The sequence below is a fragment of the Rhinatrema bivittatum genome, chromosome 7 (assembly GCF_901001135.1).
Source record: "Rhinatrema bivittatum chromosome 7, aRhiBiv1.1, whole genome shotgun sequence".
Taxonomy (NCBI): Eukaryota; Metazoa; Chordata; class Amphibia; order Gymnophiona; family Rhinatrematidae; genus Rhinatrema; species Rhinatrema bivittatum.
Genome location: NC_042621.1, coordinates 104,041,979 through 104,064,885, shown reverse-complemented (window position 1 = coordinate 104,064,885; position 22,907 = coordinate 104,041,979). Strand labels below are relative to the sequence as shown.

General features: G+C 47.4%; 1 protein-coding gene across 6 annotated transcripts in view; it reads left to right on the top strand.

The window, feature by feature from the left end:
• Nucleotides 1-22,907, top strand: part of RIPOR1 (RHO family interacting cell polarization regulator 1) — a 345,200-nt gene that overhangs the window by 321,647 nt on the left and 646 nt on the right. The gene's annotated exons all lie outside the window — the stretch shown is intronic.

The window sequence follows — 22,907 nt, the reverse complement described above, 5'->3', positions numbered from 1 at the left end:
CGGGCTTCCAGGTGATTTATGTGCCTGCGGGATTGGACTGGGGACCAGTATCCCTGCGTAGCCTGGGACTGGCAGACTGCTCCCCACCTGGAGAGGCTGGCATCTGTCGTGACTACAATCCAATGTGGAGTCTGTAAGGACATTCCCTTCAGGAGGTGCGTTAGCGATAGCCACCATTGTATGTCGGTGATGGTAGAGTCTGAGAGTGGGAGAGTCATCCGAAACTGTTCCGACACTGGCTTCCAGCGGGATAGCAAAGCTTTCTGTAATGGTCGCATATGCGCAAAAGCCCAGGGGACCAGGTCGATAGTGGAAGCCATGGTCCCCAGGACTTGAAGGTAGTCCTGGGGACCATGGCTTGGAGAAGCAGAAGTGAGAGAAGATTTCGCACTTGGTCCATCAGTTTTAACACCCGAGCGTCCGGCAGGAATACCTTGCCGACTCTGGTATCGAAGCGCGCCCCCAGAAATTCCAGGACCTGGGAGGGCTGCAGATCGCTCTTGGGAAAATTGACTATCCACCCGAGAGATTTGAGGAGAGCAAGGACCCGGTCGACTGCCAGCTGCAGAGAGTCTCTGACGTGGCCCACATGAGCCAATCATCCAGGTAAGGATGGACTAGGACTCCTTCTCGCCGGAGAGCAGCCGCCACCACCACCATGATCTTGGTAAATGTGCACAGCTTGGTGGCTAGACCGAAGGGTAGGTCCCTGAACTGAAAATGCTGGCTCAGGATGTTGAAGCGGAGATACTTCTGATGCTCGTGTCGGATAGGTATGTGTAAATAAGCCTCCGTCAAGTCGAGAGAAGCCAGATATTCGCCGGAGCGAACAGCCATTATTACAGCCCTCAGGGTTTCCATTCGAAAATGTGGGACCTTGAGGGCCTGGTTGACTCTCTTGAGGTCCAAGATTGGGCGGAAGGAACTGTCCTTTTTCGGCACATTGAAGTAGATGGAATACTGGCCGGCGCCTTGTTCTTCCACTGGGACTGGGACTATGGCCCCTAGCCCCTGGAACCTTGCAAGAGTCTGGCATACGGCAGCCCGCTTTCGGTGTCTGCAAGGAGAGACTATGTACAGATCCGACAGATCTCGAGCAAACTCTAATGCATAACCTTTCTCTATTATCGAGACCCCACTGGTCCGTGATTTGGGCCCATTCCTCTAAGAACAGGGAGAGACAACCACCTAAGTTTGGAACTGAGGAATGGGCCGGCCGGATCTCATTGGGAGGCAGGCTTTGCGGTGGAATGTTGTGAGTTACCATCTCGGAAGGCACAATGGCCCTGAAAGGAATGAGACCAGGACTGAGATCTGGAGGAATTCCCTCTAGAGAAAGAAACTCGCGCCCTATTATAACTTCGCTGGCCCCTGAAACGGGAACATGTAGGGAAAAAAGACCTCGACTGTTTAGGGCGGTCCTCCGGCAGCGCTTAGACCTCATTCTCACCCAAGGATTTAATAAGCTGTTCTAGGTCCTCGCCAAATAGCAACTTACCCTTGAAAGGAAGTGTGCCCAACTGAGACTTGGAAGAAGAGTCCGCTGACCAATTGCGTAGCCAGAGGAGGAGTCTGGCTGACGCCACTGAGACCATCGCTTTGGCCTGTACGCGGAGTAAGTTGTAAAGAGCATCTGCTTCATACACCACAGCGCCTTCCAACTATTCAGCCTGCTCTGCCTCTGCAGATGGGAGGTCCTGGATGCTGAGCAATTGTTGAACCCACCTAAGACTTGCCCGGACGTCTAAGGCCAAGACTTTGAAGATATGCTTGAGAGAGAATTCAAGCTTGTGGTCCTGGATATCTTTCAAAGCCATGGCTCCCACCACCGGAATAGTGGTGTGCTTGGTGACCGCAGACACAGAAGAATCCACCTTGGGAATTTTAAGCATTTCCAGGCAATCCTCAGGGAGAGGATAGAGCTTGTCCACAGCTCTCCCCACTTGAGGTCCCGACTTGGGAGCTTCCCATTCCCGGAGGAGCAGCAGCTTGTGCATGGGATGGATCGGGAAAGTGCGTGGAGGTGCCCTGAGTCCCGCCAGGGCCAGGTCCACGTGAGCCGGCATCGCGGTCGTGATTGTATCCTCTGGAGGAACTTCAATCCCCAGCTCCTGAAGGATGAAAGGAATGAGCGGCTCCAGCTCCTCGTCCTCTTGTAGGCTAGCCAGATAAGATTTGTGCATTAACAGCACAAATTCACATGAAAAACGTGGCTTGGATTTTCCGGAGGGGGGCGGGGAGGGTCAGGGCCCTCATCCTGAGTACGCACGGGACTTAAATCGGGAGGAGAAATATGAGATTCAGGCTCCTCTCTCTCCTGGAGCCCTGAATCGGGAGCTGCAGTGATTCCCAAAATGTCCGCGGTTTGCCAACTCGGGAACGGCCTGGCCATGTGGTGGGAGGACCACCCCCAGGTCGCTGGCTTGATCGCTGCCGTGGAGGGACCTTCTCCACCTGGCAGGCACCCAGAACAAAGCCCTTCGTGGGAGAGCTGTGATGCAGGCTCTCCACAGGCTAGAAGGGGATGTGAATGTGGCATGACTCAAGTAAGAAGTGCCATGAGGCAGGGAAAAACAGCTGAGCTGTGCTGCCCTGAGGAGCAGGTGCAGGAGAACGAACCCTTCTCTAACAGAAACAAGCTGCCGAGTAATAGCCTCTTAAATATGCAGTGCCTCTTTATTCTTTTATTTTATTTTTTTTTTACTTTGAATTGCAGGGGAATGAACTTCCCTGCTAGCACAGCCGGGGAATTAAGCATCCCGGGGCAGAAGCAGCTATATAGGGGGAGTGACTGGACCACCAGTATCACCCCAAACACAAGGTTCACCAGGAAAAGGGCCTAGGTGGATTAACTTAAGGGGCAAGGCCCCCCCACCCCCACGCCCCCCAAGAGCGAGGAGACAGCGCTGTCTCCTGAAATAACAGCCTTTTCAAACTTTCACAGAACTTTTTTTTTTTTTTTTTAAATTTAGGAAGAACAGAGATACTTGCTTGATCCTGACAGCAGGGCCGCCATCAGGAATTTTGAGGCCCCATACAGCCAAAATGTCTGGGCCACAAGCATTCAGTGGATAAAGTATATGCAACAATGTTTATACCTATGTGTAAACTCCACCATAGGTGTAAAAAAATAAAAACAAGTCAACAAACTCAAATCACTTAGATAAATGCACAGTATCTGAGAAATCCAGTGGGTTCTATCCAATAAAGCAGTTCAGTGTGAGTACTGAATTGTGTCCATCTCGACTCATAGTGGAAATAACAGCAAATTCAGGTTTATGAAGCAATCAGTCTTCTTACTTTCTGATTTGCAAAATCTTTAATTAAGTCTTTGTAACTGAGTTGTCTGGCAAGCTCATGCTCAATAGAGAGAATTGCCAGGCCGTTTAGACGTTGTTCACTCATTGTAGAACGCAGATAGTTCTTGATTGATGAAAGTTTGCTAAATGCCCTCTCTCCTTCCGCCACTGAAAGTGGGAGGGTGGTGAAAATCCGAAGAGCAATACACACCTCTCCGAATATTCCTTGAAGCTCTAGTTTGTAGATTGAGTTAAGCAAATCTAAGGGACCCATGTCTTCTGGAAATGTAGCTTCGTACACTTTCCGAAGATGTTGCAGCTCACTGAGTAAAGATGATGTAAAATCTTCAGGGTATGCTGAGATCAATTCCTCAGTCGATGCCATCAGATCTTCTTCACTCATTGTTCTCACTTTTAAGATTGGAGAAAATAGCTTGCAGACTTCCTCCATAGACTGGAAGCGTTGATGAAGGTCAGAAATTATTGTGTCCATTGCCACAAGGAAGACATTAGCTTTAAAATGATCTTCAGGATCTATTGCATCATGATGCCTTGACTTTATTTGCCGCAATTGTTGAGGGTTCAGTAATTCCTTGGGAATCTCCATGCAATCTGCCACAGCTTTAGCTTCAGAAAGTAAAACAGGCCACTTTTCTCGAAGCAGTTTCATCTCTTCAGAGAGAGCTTTAATGTTAGCGACACCAATTTCCATACAAATAGACCTTGATTGAAGTATTTTGTTTCTCTCCTCGAAGCTGGTAAGCACTTTTACCCAGAATGTTGCTAAAACCACTGCCCGAAAGGATAAAAAATAGTCATATAGACCTTGGGCATCTGAATGCGCATCATTTGTGAGTTTTCTGGATGCAAGAACTTTTTCCAGAGCCTTTAAAATGCTTAGCAGATTCTGCGCAATTGGACGCTCCAGGTTTCAGTAGGCCCCTGGGCGACAGACTGTCGGAGAGAGCCTCAGTGGGCCTCTTTGCCATGAACTAATACATCCCCCAAGCGCACCTGCCGCCTGGCGGCTGCGGGCCCCCATATGTGGCAGTAGATCCTGGGGCCCCATACTGCAGGCCCAAGAATACTGCCCTGATGGCGGCCCTGCCTGACAGAAAGAGAGTGAAAAAACCCGCAGGGCAAAGGCTAAGTAATAAAGCCAGGGAACCGCAGGGTGAGCTGCTGGAGACACAAATACTGAAGGATCCAAGAGAAGAAAATAGGATAAAGCATAAACATTGGCAAGTTAAATGTAAGACATTGATAAGACAGGCTAAGAGAGAATTTGAAAAGTTGGCTGTAGAGGCAAAAACTCACAGTAAAAACTTTTTTAAATATATCCGAAGCAGAAAGCCTGTGAGGGAGTCAGTTGGACCGTTAGATGATCGAGGGGTTAAAGGGGCACTTAGAGAAGATAAGGCCATTGCGGAAAGATTAAATGATTTCTTTGCTTCGGTGTTTACTGAAGAGGATGTTGGGGAGGTACCCGTAATGGAGAAGGTTTTCATGGGTAATGATTCAGATGGACTGAATCAAATCACGGTGAACCTAGAAGATGTGGTAGGCCCGATTGACAAACTGAAGAGTAGTAAATCACCTGGACCGGATGGTATACACCCCAGAGTTCTGAAGGAACTAAAAAAATGAAATTTCAGACCTATTAGTAAAAATTTGTAACTTATCATTAAAATCATCCATTGTACCTGAAGACTGGAGGATAGCAAATGTAACCCCAATATTTAAAAAGGGCTCCAGGGGCGATCCGGGAAACTACAGACCGGTTAGCCTGACTTCAGTGCCAGGAAAAATAGTGGAAAGTGTTCTAAACATCAAAATCACAGAACATATAGAAAGACATGGTTTAATGGAACAAAGTCAGCATGGCTTTACCCAGGGCAAGTCTTGCCTCACAAATCTGCTTCACTTTTTTGAAGGAGTTAATAAACATGTGGATAAAGGTGAACCGGTAGATATAGTATACTTGGATTTTCAGAAGGCGTTTGACAAAGTTCCTCATGAGAGGCTTCTAGGAAAAGTAAAAAGTCATGGGATAGGTGGCGATGTCCTTTCGTGGATTGCAAACTGGCTAAAAGACAGGAAACAGAGAGTAGGATTAAATGGGCAATTTTCACAGTGGAGTGCCTCAGGGATCTGTATTGGGACCCTTACTGTTCAATATATTTATAAATGATCTGGAAAGAAATATGACGAGTGAGATAATCAAATTTGCAGATGACACAAAATTGTGCAGAGTAGTTAAATCACAAGCAGATTGTGATAAATTGCAGGAAGACCTTGTGAGACTGGAAAATTGGGCATCCAAATGGCAGATGAAATTTAATGTGGATAAGTGCAAGGTGATGCATATAGGGAAAAATAACCCATGCTATAATTACACGATGTTGGGTTCCATATTAGGTGCTACAACCCAAGAAAGAGATCTAGGTGTCATAGTGGATAACACATTGAAATCGTCTGTTCAGTGTGCTGCGGCAGTCAAAAAAGCAAACAGAATGTTGGGAATTATTAGAAAAGGAATGATGAATAAAACGGAAAATGTCATAATGCCTCTGTATTGCTCCATGGTGAGACCGCACCTTGAATACTGTGTACAATTCTGGTCGCCGCATCTCAAAAAAGATATAATTGCGATGGAGAAGGTACAGAGAAGGGCTACCAAAATAAGGGGAATGGAACAACTCCCCTATGAGGAAAGACTAAAGAGGTTAGGACTTTTCAGCTTGGAGAAGAGACGACTGAGGGGGGATATGATAGAGGTGTTTAAAATCATGAGAGGTCTAGAACGGGTAGATGTGAATCGGTTATTTACTCTTTCGGATAGTAGAAGGACTAGGGGACACTCCATGAAGTTAGCATGGGGCACATTTAAAACTAATCGGAGAAAGTTCTTTTTTACTCAACGCACAATTAAACTCTGGAATTTGTTGCCAGAGAATGTGGTTCGTGCAGTTAGTATAGCTGTGTTTAAAAAAGGATTGGATAAGTTCTTGGAGGAGAAGTCCATTACCTGCTATTAAGGTCACTTAGAGAATAGCCACTGCCATTAGCAATGGTTACATGGAATAGACTTAGTTTTTGGGTACTTGCCAGGTTCTTATGGCCTGGATTGGCCACTGTTGGAAACAGGATGCTGGGCTTGATGGACCCTTGGTCTGACCCAGTATGGCATTTTCTTATGTTCTTATGTTCTTATGAAGTGCTGCAGGGTAGGCTCTGTCCTAATATAGGATCCCCTTTCAGTTTTGGTCTGTCTCCATCTGCTGGTCAGGAGGCTCAACCCACAGTCTGGACTGATCTGGGTATGTACAGGGAACCCAAATTATAGCTACATAATGCAAGGCTCCACATTAGAAGTCACCACTCAGGAAAAGGATCTAAGTATCATAGTTGAAAATACATTGAAATTTTCTGCTCAGTGTGCAGCAGCAGCCAAGAAAGCAAATAGAATGCTGGGGATTATTAGGAAAGGAATGGAGAATAAAACAGATATCATAATGCCTCTGTATCGCTGTATAGTGCGACCTCATCTTGGGTATTGTGTGCAGTTCTGGCACCATATCTCAAGAAAGATATAGCAGAATTATAAAAGGGGCAGAGAAGGGTCACTAAAATGACAAAGGGAATGGAACAATTCCTATACGAAGAAAGGCTAAAGAGGTTAGCACTCCAGTTTGGAGAAGAGAGCAGCTGAGGGAAGATATGATAGAGGTCTATAAAATGAGTGTAATGGAATGAGTAAACAATCAGTTGTTTACTCTTTCAAGTGAGTAAGTTTGGAGAGGAGTTCAACAAGGTCTATGAAGAGAAGCACACCATCCCTACTGTGAAGCATGGAGGAGGATCTCTGTGTGAGCTACAATGGCTCAGGGAATTTAGTCAAAATCGATAGCAGGATGAAGGCAGCATCTTATCAAAGTATTGGAGGAGAATTTGCATTCATCAGCCAGAAGCTGTGCATGGGGCGCACTTGGCTTTGTTTCAGATTATTGTCGTGTTGGAAAGTCCAAGTTGACCCTTCAGTGGCTGCAGCAGAAGGAAGTGAAGGTTCTGGAGCTTCCATCACAGTCTCCTGACCTCAGCATCATTGAGCCACTTTGGGGAGAACTCATACATGCAGTTCATGCTCGACAACCAAAGAATTTACAGGATCTGGAGGCTTTTTGAGAAGAGGAATGGGCAGCTTTACCACACGAGAAAATAAAGGGCCTCATTCACAACTATCACAAAAGAATGCAAGCTATCATTGATGCAACAGGGGCAATACACGATATTAAGAACTAAGAGTATGTAAACTTTAGAACAGGACCATTTATATTATTTCTCTTATTGCTATGGCTTGTTTAATGATTGTGCTATTCTGTGATGCATAATTTAATTTAAAAACATTAAAAATAATCATGTTTTGTCTGATCACTGATGTTTTCTTAAAATGTTATACATCTTAGCCAGAGGTATGTAAACTTATGAGCACAACTGTATGTCATTTAAAAGCAAGAGATCTCAAGTAGACAATAGACAGATGTTGAAGGTGCCTGAAAAATGGTTTGGTTTCTCATTGCTTACATTGACTGAATTGAAAAAATTATAATTTCACAGTTACTTACCTATTCTAGATCCTTGTCTATTTGGGATTCTCAAAACCCTAAAGGAGAACATAGATATAAAATGTGTCCATAGTCCATGCATCATTGCAAGAGAGTGTGTTACCTAGCTATTTAAAAAAGGCTGTAATATGGCCTGCAAAAAAAAAAAAAAATAGTCTGCTAACAAATTGTAGACATATCAAATGAGCCCATGCTTTCTAAAATACTAGAGAAATATGTTTTAACTCAACTAGATGACTTTTTGGAGGAACAGGTATTGCATGAGACCCAACAATATGGGTTCAGGAAAGTTTATGGCACTGAAATGTAAATGCTCTCCCTGCCTGATAAGTTGCAGAGAAGCATTGATAGAAAGGAAACTGCTGTAAGTGCTGTGTTTGACACTGTAAGCCATAATCTGAATGACTCCAGTACCATTGAGCAGCAACATCTTAAGCAAGGACCTGTTCCCCATGATAACTTCGTGCCACCTGTATTCTTAAATTAACTAGTTCAGAACCAAGAGATGTTAATGAGGCAGTTAGCTCTGGACTGAATCCCCTGTGTGTTACAATTGATGAAATCTCGTCCCATTACATTCTATAAAATTGAGCAGATGACACAGAGGGTGCCTTGGTTAACTCTTGAGATACGGGCAGCAAAATCATATGTTTGACAGAACACCAATGGCGTAAAACCCATTCTGACTGTGCCCATTCTGTCTAAATAGAAGCTGACCCTGGAGTACTATAACATCACAATCAGAGGTAAAGATGACCTGTATTTTTATCAGCGGATTCATGATGTGGGGAATAGCTCACATGAGCTAGTCCAAGTTGTGACTTGGCTAACTAGCTGTACTAATTAACCTGAAGCTACTACTTCATTAAATCTGGATGAGTTTGCAAATTTTTTCAAAAGAAAATACTCAACATTTGTACTAGCTTGCGGCCTTCTGTTAAACATTTGACATCAGTCTCCTTCCCAAGACGTCAGATGGGAAGACTTTGAGTATATCTCCAAGAAGGAGACTACTGATATTATAAAGGCAATGAATTCTGCAAATTGTTCTTTAAATGCATGCAAAACAAGTATATTAAAGTCATTGGCTGAGGACAATAGTGAACCGTTAGCTAAATTAGTTATTAAATCACTAGTAGAACGAATGCTTCTGATGCCCCTGAAGAGGGTGGCCATTCGTCCATATTGAAGAAACCATGCAGATGAAACGGATTTCATTTCCGTCCAGTTTCATTCATTTCTTTTGTAGCTAATGTGACTTGAAACAGTATTCCAGCTGCTTCATGACCTGAAGGTGCCTGAAAAATGGTTTAGTTTCTCAATGCTTACATTGACTGAATTGAAAAGTCCTAACATTTTGGATGTATTTGTTTGGTTTTCACCTGAAACATAGTACAGAATTGTTAATCCAGCCCAGCCTCCATGTTTTTCATTCAGGGTTTGATTCTGGTACCGACTTCATGCTAGTGCTGCATTTGACACTTTTTTTAGATTGTGATATCCTGCTGGCACTTCTAGTGGATCTTGGGATCTCTGGGATGGTTCTATCTTGTCTCCAATCATACTTAACCAATTGGTCGCAGCAGATATATGTTAACTTTTCTGTTTCTGACTGGTTCCCGCTTTCCACTGGCATTCCTCAAGGTTCATCACCATCTGCCACCCTCTTCAACATGTACCCCTGTCTTATTTGCAAGTTATTGTCAGACCTGGGTCTTCAATATAGGATTTATGCTGATAGTTTTTCTTCCCTACACCTGCCAACATGAAAACCACACTTAGGATAATTGCAACACACCTCCATGCAATCAAAGCCTGACTAACATATAATCGTTTAGCCCATAACATTGGGAAAGCCGAGATCAGATTCAGGAGATCTGCAATCTGACTTCCTAGTCTATAGTTTGAGGGGCGTACAATTCTATATTTAACAAGGTGTCCAATTTAGGAATCCTTTTTGATCAGAGGCTAACCTTCAAGGCGTAAGTTAAATCCATTGTTTGTGAACTTCTCTGTTCAAACTACAAATGCTCAGTAACCTAAAATCTTTTTTTTTACAACTGAATGTCTTCAAACTATTTGTTTGGTCCTTGGTAGTAACAGGCCTGGAGTACCATAATTCCATTTTTCTGGGCCTTAAATGCAACTCTGTATGCACTGCAGGTGATCCAAAACTCAGCAGCATGTGTCCTTACTGGTGCATGTTTCGACTCCATCACTGGACTGACTACCAGTTAAATGGAGAATATCTTTTAAGATTCTCTCCATAGTCCATAGAACTATAAACTCGTTGCCTGCTAAGTTTCTCTCAGGCCTTTAAAGTCTTAAGATCGGCCAGACAATGCCTGCTAGATATACCACCATAAAAGCAGTCCCACTCCGTGAGTTCAGAGAATGTTTATTTGCTGTGGCTGGACCTCTCCAGTGGAACAGCCTTTCAGAGACCCTGCTCAGAAGCGTGTTTTAAAAACCCTTAAAAGTTGTTCGTTTGTTTTGAGCTTTCCAGTAAAGACGGGCAGCGTTCAGGTTGTGTTATCAGAATAGCAGCAATGTTGATGACCATCAGGCCAAGAATATGTTATGAATTTGTTTTAATTCTATTTTTGCTTTTAGATATGTTTACAGTAAGCCACTTAGACCCACAGATAATGTGGCATGTAAATGTTTTAATAAAGATAAATAAATCTTAATTAAAAGATTACCTGCTGTTGAAATTGGGTCACAAGTCTGTGGTTTAAATTTTTTTTTTTTTTTTTTTAAATCTGACAGTCAACAGCAAGTAGCAAATGGAACTGATTCCTGTTCCTGATAAAGCCTTAAGCCTGGTATATCTCAAGGATCTGCCTTGTTGGTGGTCTTATTTAATATATATTTCCTAGCGTGTAGCAGATGGATTCAGGACCAATGGGTATAGTGTGCTCCTGATAGCAGTTGGAGACTAAGTCAGATTTCGATCTGACGTCAGCACTACATATACCCGTGCACGAGGCTCTGTTCTTCAGTTTTTTCCGTCTCCATAGCAGTTCGGGATTTCACACACGCTTGCACAGCGTTAGAAAACCAAACTCCAAATTCAAAGAAGAAAGAAAAGAGAGAATCTTACCTACAGACGAGCCCCGTTCTCCTGCGGTGATACCTAAGGGTCCCTCCCCCAGTCGAATTCCTGAGGTGATTTCCGAGATCCCTCAGAGGTAAAGCCTCTGTCCCAGCGTGGACTTAGCCCCCGGTGAAGGGAGCAGCTGAGAGGCAGCCTCGGTCCGATCGCCGACCCGGCGTGGACTTAGCCTCCTGGAAAGGGAGCGGCTGAGAGGCAGCGGGTGCAAGACCGAGCGCAGCGGTGAAGGTATTCCCCTCTTCCCCCGCAGCCGGAGACTGCCCGGCAAGAGATCGGGAAGCACCGAGACAAGGTAAGGTAGAAAACTTTTCTCTAAGTCTCTGGTCTCCGAGGCTTGGATAACTGCACAGATCGCCCCTCCAGCGTCTGTCTAATCGGGTTGAGCAGCCTGGTCTGGGCTAGACCCCGATTCGGCTCGAGGGTCCTCCCACGTGGAGATCCTCCGGGGGGGGGGGGGGGGGGGGCCAGCGCCATCTTGCCCGCATGGTCACAGGCGCCATTTCCCCCCTTAGTCGCTGCTTGTCCACACAAATGAGCAGTGCACACAGCAGCGAGCCGGGTGCATAAAATACTTGTTCGCACAGCACCACGCACAACTAGGCCCATGCGCACAGCCACACGCGCATCTTCCGTTCCAAGGCCAAGGCGCACAACGTAGGCACACCTGGAACGCATAACCAGGTCTCTCGGCACGCGCATCTGTACAAGATACACATGCAAATCATGGCACCGCTGTCGGCCCAGTCCTCTGCCTGGCATGCCACCTGAGAGCGGCACAGCCCAAGGTGACCTCCGCCCTGTGCCTGTTGTGCGAAGAAGCTCGTGGGCAGCAGAGACAAGGTCACCCTCAACCTGTAGAGGACTCCAGATCTACCAGCAAGACAACCCTGGACCTCTCTATTCCCGAATCTGCCCCCCCCCCCTCAGTGGGGGCCCTCGGGGAGCGCCGCCGGACCCAATGCGGTCTCAGGCAACTTCACCTGGGCGGGATTCTTCGTGGAACTACAACTCTACATCCACGCACAGACAGGACCACCAGCGGCACAACCACAACCCCCGCCAGTGGCCCAGAACCTCCCAGGGCCCTCCCGGCCTCCACCAGATGAGCCGCCCCTGGACAAATACTTCCCCTTAGGGACACAGATGATTCGGAGGAGGAACCAGAACCCCTGGAAGAAGGGGAACTCCAGGAACGGAACCGCATCTCACCATGATGCGCTTCTTCCCAAAAGATGAGTTAACAGATCTTGTAGCCACAAGTCTGAAGGCATTGGCCATTCCAGACACATGCAACACAGCAGAGTCCAAGGCGAGCCCCTTCCTGGCCGGGCTCCGCCAAACCTCATGCCATTTCCCTACGCTATAGGCCGTACAACTGATCGACCGGGAATGGGACGCCCCAGAGGCCACCTTCAAGGGGGGGGTCGAGCCTTAGAAGCTCTCTACCCCTTGGACCCCGCAACGAAGGAACTCTTGAGGTTTCCCAAGGTCGATGCCTTGATCTGCGCCACCACAAAGCGCACCACCATACCAGTCAAGGGTGGCGCTTCCCTCAAGGATGCCAATGATAGATGGCAGGAATCCATCCTCAAGCAGTCTTACAATGTATCAGCTATGACCCTACAGATCGCTGCTTGCTGCGCCGTGGTATCACGTGCCTGCCTGGCGATGGCCAGGGACACAACTACGCCAGTTGAGGCATTAGACCCGGTAACTTCATTCCTCATGGATGCGACCTCAGACCCGGTGCGCACCTCAGCCATGAGCCTCTCGTCCATAGTAGCAGCCAAGAAGACAGCTCTGGCTCTGAAGCTGGTCAGCCGACGCGTCCTCTAAGATGAGGATCACAAGAATGCCCTTTAGAGGATCACTGCTCTTCGGAAGTGACCTAGACAAACTAGCCGTCAAATGGGGCGAGTCCCCAGTACCCAGTCTACCGGAGGACAGGAACAAGAGGAACCAACACCCCCTCTCCCCGGGCACCCAAGGGCAGAGGATCCCAGCGTTGTTATAGACCATACAAAAACACTTACCAAGTGCCCTGCCGGCAAGGGGCAGTCCTTTCGGAACAGATACAACAAAAGAGGAGCCAGCTCAGGACCAGGACCAGGCCCCAGCCACAACACGCAATGAGAATCAGCAGACCCATCTACAGGAAGAGATCATAGGGGGCAGGCTTGCCTTTTTCTACCAAAAATGGGTCGCGAACATCTGACAATTGGGGCCTATCCATCATCTGCGATGGATACTACCTGGACTTCCACAGCATCCCTCCGAACAAGTTTGTGATTTCTCCGTGCCACAACCCCTCCAAGAGGAAGGCAGTAGAAACCACACTATCAAAACTACTTGTCCTAAAGGCAATAACACCGGTGCCTCCGCACCAACAACATTCGGGGCACTATTCCATCTACTTCATTGTGCCCAAGAAAGAGGGAACATTTCGGCCCATACTGGACCTCAAGACCGTCAATCGCTACCTGAAGGTACCCCGCTTCTGCATGGAAACCCTGCGTGCGGTCATAAAGGCGGTACAACCGGGAGAATTCCTGACCTCCCTGGATCTGTCAGAAGCCTATCTCCACATACTGATCCATCGCACCCACCAGCGTTTCCTACGCTTCGCGATATTGGGCCATCACTACCAGTTCCAGGCCCTACCGTTTGGGCTGGTTGTGGCTCCTGAACGTTCACCAAGATTATGGTGGTAGTAGCGGCAGCACTGAGGAAAGAGGGAATCCTCGTGCATCCATACCTGGATGATTGGCTGATCAGAGCGAAATCGCCAGAGGAAAGCCAGCAGTGTATATATTAATTGACTAACAGGTCAATACATTAAAGTGCGGCCGCGGTTACCCTGCTCCTAACCCGCTTTCTACCGACTTTTCGGCCACGTTAGTCCAACCCGCGATACACTATCCCCTTTAACCTACTCTTACCGCGTCCTTAAATCACCGGGTAACCCCTTCCGCCCACGGCATGTATACTACATACATGTAAATGATCGAATTAGCTATTCCCTCCCATACAGTAACGCGCGCCCTGACTATCACTTTTTTACCCTGCCGTTTTGCCGCGCGTTTAACCTGCTAACTTACCGCCTACCCTTACCCCTGCGTTACAGGCAGGGGTAAGGGTAGGCGGCAAACTTTCCCCCAGCCCCCGCTCACCTGCCCTGGCCGCGTCCATGGGTGCTGGTCTCCAGGGCAGCCCCAGTCCTCTCCCCTCCTCCCAAAGCAACGAAAGCGGAAAAAATCGAAAAAGCAAAAAAAAAAAAACAAAACTGAAAAACAAAAGTTGCAAAAGAGAGGGGAGAGAGGACGGGCAATCCTACGCTCGGGATTGCCAGTCCTCTCTCCCCCTCCTCCCGAAGCAAGGCGCGAAAAGCAACCTTGCTTCGGGAGGAGGGGGAGAGAAGACTGGCAGTGTAAAGCAACAAAGCGACTTACTTTTTTTGCAGCCCCCCTCCGGAGACTGACATCGGCGACGAGGGACCGCAGCTCCCCTGCCTCCAGCTGCCCGCGAAGATGGACGCATTGCACGGGCGAAAGCGGCCCCTGTGCGTGCAATTGGGCCGCTCAAGACGTGACGTCACATGCCGTGACACCAAACGTCGTGACGTCACGCCTTGAGCGGCCCAATTGCACGCACAGGGGCCGCTTTCGCCCGTGCAGGCATCCATCTTCGCGGGCAGCTGGAGGCAGGGGAACCGCGGTCCGTCTTCGCCGATGTCTGTCAGTCTCCGGAGGGGGGCTGCAAAAAAAGTAAGTCGCTTCATTGCTTTACACTGCCAGTCCTCTCTCCCCTCCTCTCGAAGCAAGGCTGTTTTTCGCGCCTTGCTTCGGGAGGAGGGGAGAGAGGACTAGCAATCCCAAGCGTAGGATTGCCCGTCCTCTCTCCCCTCTTTCTCTTGCTACTTTTTTTTTTTTTCGCTTTTTCCACTTTCGTTGCTTGCTTCGGGAGGAGGGGAGAGAGGACTGGCAATCCCGAGCGTAGGAGAACCGTCCACTTCCTGGTACCTGTCATTTCAAATGTCATTTGAAATGACAGATACTAGCGTGTCCGTGAAGCGTTAGGCCAGCACACCCAGGATACTGTATAGCGCTCTATTCAGTAAAATGGGTTGCGCGGGCCTAACGCTTCATGGACGCTTCTTAGACGCAGCTTGCATTTGCAAGCTATTTACATACAGTATCGCGCGGTAGGTGAGCTGGGCTGTGCGTGCGGCAACCACAGGTGTGCCCGGCACTAACGCAGCTCTTCCTACCGCTCCTTACTGTATTGGCCCGTGTGTAAACGGCACTTCTCTGCTACAGGACACACAAGGATATCACAAGGAATTTAGTAAAAGCAAAGATAAATTTATTATTGCATATCCTTGGGAGACACAGCCAGGCTTTCAACAAAGGGGAAAGCACTTCAGCTTGTCTCTCCCAGTATCTTGTAAAAGCTGTATTATATAGGTTTAGGTTCTGCAAACCCTATACTTAAAGTTCATGAGGTTATCGATGGCAGATGGATGAGGCTGCATTCTTGGCATATCTGGCTCCAAGAGACTCCAACTGAAATCAGAGTTTCTCCCTGCCCCCTGGAGATGAAACGATTGATCTATCGACAGAACAAAGAAACCCAGGAGAAGCAGGGCAAATCAAAAGCAAGCTAAAACATAGGGACCTTCATGTGGGTGGAGAGTTCTCAGGTTAAAGAAGGTTAGCTTATTTCACTGTCATATTGCGTAAGTGATCCTCGTCACAGGCATTCTGTGTATGGTTTAAACCTATATAATACAGCTTTTACAAGATACTGGGAGAGACAAGCTGAAGTGCTTTCCCCTTTGTTGAAAGTCTGGCTGTGTCTCCCAAGGATATGCAATAATAAATTTCTTTGCTTTTACTAAATTCCTTGTGATATCCTTGTGTGTCCTGTAGCAGAGAAGCGCCGTTTACAAAGTCAGGTAATATATACAGCAGGCAACCACCAGAGTCAAGGAACTACTGCAGAACCTCAGGTGGGTCGTCAACACACCCAAGAGCCATCTGCAGCCCTCCCAATGCCTGGAATACCTGGGAGTCCGGTTCGACACCAAAGGGAACAAAGTCACCCTTCCCCCTACAAGGAGAAGGAGATTGATGGAACAACTACGAGCATTGTTGAATTCCACTCTCCCCACGGCATGGGACTATCTCCAAGTCCTCGGACTCATTGCATCAACCATAGAGGTCGTCCTGTGGGCAAGGGGCCTATATGCGGCCCCTACATCACTCCCTACTGTCTCGATGGAACCCGATGTCTCAAAACTACTCCGCCCCCCTCCGGCTACCGGCGAAGGTTCGGACCAACTACAATGGTGGCTACAAGACCACCTGAGCGAGGTATCATGCCTATCCCCACCGGAATGGACCTTACTCACCACGGATACAAGCCTGTGGAGATGGGGAGCCCACTACCAGGAGCTAACGGCTCAAGGGCAATGGAACGAAGAAGAGTCGGCATGGAACATAAACAGACTGGAAGCCCGAGCAGTCAGACTAGCCTGCCTACGGTTCAGCCACAGACTCCAGGGCAAATCAGTCAGTCATGTCAGACAACGCCACAACAGTGGCCTACATCAACCGCCGGGGGAAACCAGGAGCCAGCAGGTGTCCCTGGAAATAGAACCCCTAATGACGTGGGCAGAATCAAACCTACAAGGGATATCAGCCACCCTTGTCGCGGGAAAAGACAACGTCGCGGCAGACTACCGAAGCAGAGAGAGTCTGGACCCAGGGAATGGACACTGGACACTGTCGACAACAGCCTTCCAGCAGATAGTAAACCACTGGGGAACACCAGCCATGGATCTTCTGGCAACCGGGTCCAACGCCCGGGTTCCCAAGATCTTCAGCTGAAGACAGGAACTGATATCCCAGGGAATCAACACCCTCGTCCAGACCTGGCCTCAGGAGGATCTACTGTACATCTTCCCTCCATGGCCACTACTGGGCGGAATCATCCACAAGATAGACCACCACAGAGGGCTGGTACTTCTAGTGGCCCCGGACTGGCTAAGAAGGCCGTGGTACGTGGATATGCGAAGACTTCTGGCGGGAAACCCTCTACGCCTACCTCCATACAGGGATCTACTCCAGCAAGGACTGATCCTCCACAAAGACCCAACGAGATTCTCGCTTACGGTCTGGCCATTGAGAGGTCTCGCCTGAAAAAGAGTGGATACTCAGGACCAGTGATTGACACACTGCTTCGAGCACGCAGGTTTTCCACCTCCTTAACATACATAAGAGTATGGAGAATATTCGAAGCCTGGTGTGAGGACCATGAACGACATCCTTCCATGGACAGTCAAAATCCCCATGATCCTGGAATTTCTGCAGCACGGTGTGAACAAAGAATTGTCTCTCAACTCCATCAAGGTACAACTGGCCGCCCTGGCCAGCTTCAGACCCAGGGTGGACAGCAACAGCCTAGCGGCCCACCCAGACATCTCCCGCTTCCTAAAAGGGGTCAAGCACATTCGACCACCACTAAAGTGGCCGATACCCCTATGGAATCTCAGTCTAGTGTTAGACTTCCTAGCGGGAGCCTCGTTCAGACCAACTCACGGTCTGTCCCTACGGCTCCTGACCTTGAAGATGACGTTCCTCGTGGCAATTTGCTCAGCCAGTCGAATCTCTGAACTTCAAGCACTATCATGCCGGGAGCCGTTCCTCAGATTCACGCCGGGATCCATACAGATGCGCACTGTACCCTCCTTCCTGCCAAAGGTGGTTTCTCACGTCCATTTAAACCAAACCATCTCGCTGCCATCTCCAGACAAGCATAAGGACTCACTCGCGCCGCCTTCGCCACCTGAACGTCAGCAGACTCCTAGTCCGATACCTGGAAAGATCGGAGCCTGTACGAAAGACGGACCATCTGTTCGTTCTTCACAGCGGGAAGAGGCAAGGGGAAGCGGCCTCGTGGGCAACCATTGCCCGCTGGATCAAAGAAGTAATAAAGGTGGCCTACGTAGAGACAGGCAAGCCCCCGCCTCTACAAGTCAAGGCCCCATCCACAAGGGCCCGGGCAGTGTCCTGGGCAGAAAACAAAGATGCTATCACCCGCAGAGATCTGTCGGGCGGCGACATGGTCCTCCATCCACACCTTCTCGAGATTCTTTCGCCTGGATGTTCAGGCCAAGGAGGACACAGCATTTGCAAAGGCAGTACTAAATGGGCCACGGGCAGCCTCCCGCCCGGTTCGGGAGTAGCTTTTGTACATCCCATTGGACCTGAGTCCATCTGCTACACGCTAGGAAATGGAGCAATTACTTACCTGTTAATTTCATTTTCCTTAGTGTAGACAGATGGACTCAGCACCCCGCCCATGGCTGCCTCGCAATCAAGAAGCCGTGGGGGAACCTCCCCCCGAGTGCAACACAAGCACGGGTAAGCCAACCCTTATTTCTACTTCAGCCACCCATATTACCAGGTGTCGGCGCTTCTCGGTTGAATGCCCTAGCGGTCTCCAGCTAGAAACCTTGTCATCCAATCCAAGTAATCAAGTTTAAAGTTAATCAAGTTAACCAAATTAATCAAAATTATCCAAACACACATATATCCATAATTGCTTTTCGAGGAGAAAACTGAAGAACAGAACCTCGTGCACGGGTATATGTAGTGCTGACGTCAGATTGAAATCTGACTCCGTCTCCAACTGCTATCAGGAGCACACTATACCCATTGGTCTTGAGGCCATCTGTCTACACTAAGGAAAATGAAATTATCAGGTAAGTAATTTCTCCATTTACAGCCGCTGGCATTAACATTAAAGACTTTAGGAGTGCTGATGACATACAGTTGATATTACTGTATGGGATTAATGGATGTCCACCCAAGAATTTGACTATGTAAAAAATGTCAATGTATGTTTGACAGTAAGCTCACTTTGAATATTGCAGAGAAAATTCTTATGGCTTAAGATAGCTTGGTAACAAATTAATAGTTGACAATAGAAGCAAATAGTATTCCCATAGATAATGAGGGCCATGACCTTGGTGTCATTTAGGATTTCACCCTCACTTTGAAGAGAGAAACTGGAACAGTTGTAAAGTCAATATTTTATACATTGCGGCTGTTTAAGACCATTGAAAAATGAAATTACAAAAAGCGATTTCAGAATCATGATGCAGGTTTTAGTCCCGAATAAGACTACTGTAATTCTTTATATCTTGGTCTTCCAAAAATAAATGGCTACATGCATTGGAAATAACACAGAATCATTCTGCAAGAATAATTACTGGGTCTAAATATAGTGACAGCATTACTTCACATTTTGAAATCTTTTCATTGGCTCCTAATATCACAAACTGTACATTTCAAAGTTTTAATGCTTGTTCATAAAGTAGTGTATGGGAAACATTTGATGGCTTAAATCATCTTAATAGCATATGTAGTGACTTGTACTCTTATGGTCTAAAGAGCATAGTCTACTTGCTATTCCTTATTTTACACATTTTAGATTTCAAGAGAACATAACATAAGAACATGCCATACTGGGTCAGACCAAGGGTCCATCAAGCCCAGCATTCTGTTTCCAACAGTGGCCAATCCAGGCTATAAGTACTTGGCAAGTACCCATAAACTAAGTCTATCCCATGCTACTGATGCTAGTAATAGCAGTGGCTATTTTCTAAGTCAACTTGATTAATAGCAGGTAATGGACTTCTCCTCTAAGAACTTATCCAATCCTTTTTTAAACCCAGCTACACTAACTGCACTAACCACATCCCCTGGCAACAAATTCCAGAGTTTAATTGTGCGTTGAGTGAAAAAGAACTTTCTCCGATTAGTTTTAATTGTGCTACATGCTAACTTCATAGTGCCCCCTAGTCATTCTATTATCTAAAAGAGTAAATAACTGATTCACATTTACCCTTTCTAGACCTCTCATGATTTTAAACACCTCTATCATATCCCCCCTCAGCCATGTCTTTTCCAAGCTGAACAGTCCTAACCTCTTTAGTCTTTCCTCATAGGGGAGCTGTTCCATTCCCCTTATCATTTTGGTCACCCTTCTCTGTACCTTCTCCATCACAACTCTATCTTTTTTTGAGATGCGGCGACCAGAATTGTACATATTAATCAAGGTGTGGTCTCACCATGGAGCGAAACAGAGGCATTATGACAATTTCCGTTTTATTCACCATTCCCTTCCTAATAATTCCTAACATTCTGTTTGCTTTTTTGACTGCCGTAGCACACTGAGCCGACTATTTCAATGTATTATCCACTGAAGCCTAGATCTCTTTCCTGGCTGGTAGCACCTAATATGGAACCTAACATTCAGGTCGATACTGTAACGTGCGGTTGAAGATTTCCCGTCTGTAACGTGCTGGGAGCGCACAATTCGGACGCGTAAGGCGATCCAGTCTCCAGTTTCACGCGTCCTTAGCGCTTCTTAAAACAGACGCATAACCCTTTCCGCACGCAGCATGTATATGATATGTAAATGAATGAATTAGCTGTATAATGAAGGAATTAGCTATTCCCCTCCGATACTGTGATGCGCGCTCAGATTATCTCCTTTGTAACCCGCTATTTTGCCGCGTCCTTAACCTGTTAGTTTACCGCCTACCCTCTACTTGGTGTTAGTGTGGTGTTCGAAAATTAAAACGGGAATAAAGTGTAAAAAATGGGGGTAAAACCGTAAAGTGTAAAAAACATTGCAGCGTAAGTTGTTTATATATATATATGTATAAATACCTGTCACTTTCCGAATCCCCCAGGTGTGCGGTCATCGAGGCGGCGGCGGGAGCCGGCGGGCGGATGGGCGCCCGTTCATCCAGGCGGGAGCCGGCGAGCGGGTGGGCGCGCGTTGGATCCAGGTGGCGGTGGGAGCCGGCGGGCGGGTGGGCGCGTGTTCGATCCAGGCTGCGGCCGGGTGGGCGTGCATTCATCCAGGCAGAGGGAGCCAGCGGTGAAAGCGGCCTCCGGCTCCCTCTGCCTGGATGAATGCACGACCCCCGCCGGCAGTGAATGAATGCCCGTGCGATTTCAGCGCTCAAGGCCCCGTCCGGTCTCCGGTGCAGCCCCAGTCCTGTCCCCTCCTCCCGAAGCAAAAAAAAAAACAAAACCGAAAAAGTAGCAAGGCTCGGGCCTGCTACGGTAGTCCCTTCTCCCTTCTCCTCTCCTCCCAATTTCGGCGCTCAAGGCGGCCGGGTGGGCGTGCATTCATCCAGGCAGAGGGAGCCGGCGGCGAAAGCGGCCTCCGGCTCCCTCTGGATGAATGCACGGCCCCCGCTGGCAGTGAATGAATGCCCGTGCAATTTCGGCGCTCAAGGCAGTCACATGCCGTGACGTCAAGCGTCGTGACGTCACGCCTTGAGCGCCGAAATCGCACAGGCATTCATTCACTGCCGGCGGGGGCCGTGCATTTATCCAGGCAGAGGGAGCCGGAGGCCGCTTTCGCCGCCGGCTCCCTCTGCCTGGATGAATGCACGCCCACCCGGCCGCCTTGAGCGCCGAAATCGGGAGGAGAGGAGAAGGGACAAGGGACTACCGTAGCAGGCCCGAGCCTTGCTACTTTTTCGGGTTTTTTTTTTTTTTTTTTTGCCTCGGGAGGAGGGGACAGGACTGGGGCTGCACCGGAGACCTGACGGGGCCACGGCAGGTAAGCGGGGGCTGGGGGAAAGTTTGCTGAGCATCGGGGAACATAACTGTCCACTTCCTGGTACCTGTCATTTGAAATGACAGATACCAGCGTGGCCGTGAAGCGTTAGGCCCGCCAACCCAGGATACTGTATAGGCGCTCTATACAGTAAAATGGGTTGCGCGGGCCTAACGCTTGCCTAAGGCTTCGCAGCCGCGGCATGCATTTGCATGCAATTTAAAGAGAGTATCGAGCGGTAGGTGAAGAGAACTGTGTGTGCGGGGAACGAGGGTGCGCCTGACACTGCCGCACTGTTTCTACCGCGGCCTTAGAGTATCGATCTGATTGTGTAATTATAGCATGGGTTATTTTTCCCTATATGCATCACCTTGCACTTATCCACATTAAATTTCATCTGCCATTTGGATGCCCAATTTTCCAGTCTCACAAGGTCTTCCTGCAATTTATCACAATCTGCTTGTGATTTAATTACTGTAAATTTTGTATCATCTGAAAATTTGATTACCTCCTTTCCAAATCATTTATAAATATATTGAAAAGTAAGGGTCCCAATACAGATCCCTGAGGCACTCCACTGTCCACCCTCCTCATCTGAGAAAATTGTCCATTTAATCCTACTCTGTTTCCTGTCTCTTAACCAGTTTGTAATCCACGAAAGGACATCGCCACCTATCCCATGACTTTTTACTTTTCCTAGAAGCCTCTCATGAGGAACTTTGTCAAATGCCTTCTGAAAATCCAAATACACTACATTTACTGGTTCACCTTTATCTACATGTTTATTAACCCCTTCAAAAAAGTGAAGCAGATCTGTTAGGCAAGACTTGCCCTGGGTAAAGCCATGCTGCCTTTGTTCCATTAAACCATGTCTTTCTATATGTTCTGTGATTTTGATCTTTAGAACACTTTCCACTATTTTTCCTGGAATAGGATTTTTTTTTCACTTGCTGGGCCAGTATTGTGGAAGTTGGTACCAAACGGAGTCTGGAAAATGAGGGACTACTTGAAATAGCACAAAATTCTGAAGGCAAGTTGTTTAGAAGTATTAAAATTTTGTTTTTCATTTTTATGGTTTTTATCTAATTTTTTTATTTCATGGTTTTTATGTCATTTTAGTATGTTTTATTGTATTTTCTTTTTGTGTATGACTATTGTAATCCGTATAGAATAAATGTATGTTTGGAAAGAGTGGAGTATAAGATTTTAAATTAATAAGTTTTT